Below are 1,292 nucleotides of genomic sequence, written 5' to 3'. Positions count from 1 at the left end.
AAAATAAACGGGTTTAAATATGGCAAACTAAAGAAATCTCCATTTTTAACAAAAGTTAACATTAATAAAAGATTAAATTTTTGCAAAAAGGCGGTACTAATAAAATTATAAAAAATGGAAAGAGGCTATTACAAGTGATGATCGAGATTTGGATTGTTTTCTGATAATGGAAACTGTTGGTATCACAAAAGCAGGAAAATGAGATATAACAGAATAAATTCATTTAATATTGGAAATCAAACTTTACTTATTAAAAAGAACAATAAGATGTTTAAATCAATGTTTTTAACACTTCCAAAACACAACGATACATTGATGGTTTGGGGAGCAATCGGAAATAATTACAAATCACAGTTGTTACTATGTGACAACAGACTTAATGCATTTGGCTATCAACACATGCTTGAAAGTAATAAAGTGTTTGATGATATTAGACGAGAACGCAACAAACAAATAGTCTATTTCCAACAAGATGGTGCCAAGCCACACACAGGAAAAACGACATTGAATTTTTTGGAGAACAATAAAGTGAGATTGACTGGGTGGCCTCCTTCAAGTCCGGATTTATCACCAATTGAAAACGTTTGGTCGATACTTGAAAATAGAATTAGAAAAAAGAAAAAATATTTTAAAAACAAAAAGAGTTTGTTTAGAGTGCTGAAGAAAGAATGGGAATCGATACCAATGGATACAATTAACAATTTAATGCAATCGATGGAAAAAAGATTTTCTCTTTGTATTCAAGAAAAAGGTAAATTCATTGGCCATCTTCTTTAAAAAAGTTGCTCGAGAAAAAAAAGTGTTATTACATAAATTGTATCTTATTTTTACGTGTTTTTAATTAAGATTTTCAACAATTAATGGTTTTAATTTTTGAAAAAAGTTGATATTGAAATATAAATAGATTCCGTAGTTTTCCCAAAACATTATGATAAAAATAGACCAAAATATTTTGGGGTACTATCGACTTTTGGGAAACAGTTTATAATAGTACAAAATTACTATAAATTTTTATAAATTTTAGTGTAAAAACAAATAACACAAATATTTATATAATTTATTATAATTTAATGGTTTGATTAATCCCACCATTTTTTAAAATCATTATAATTTTAAAAAATTGATAAATTTTTCCAAAATAAATATACAATTTTAATTAAAAATATAGTTAATTAATTATTTGGAAAAAAACACCTAAAACAAAAACACAGTCCGGCATTTTCCAGGTTTTTTTTCGGTGTTAATGGTTCCCAAAACTGCATTAAAAATAACACATTCCTTTACATTGCCAA

The sequence above is a fragment of the Entamoeba invadens genome (genome assembly GCF_000330505.1).
Source record: "Entamoeba invadens IP1 unplaced genomic scaffold scaff_1105074725361, whole genome shotgun sequence".
NCBI classification, from domain to species: Eukaryota; Evosea; order Mastigamoebida; family Endamoebidae; genus Entamoeba; species Entamoeba invadens.
This window is presented reverse-complemented; position numbering follows the sequence as displayed.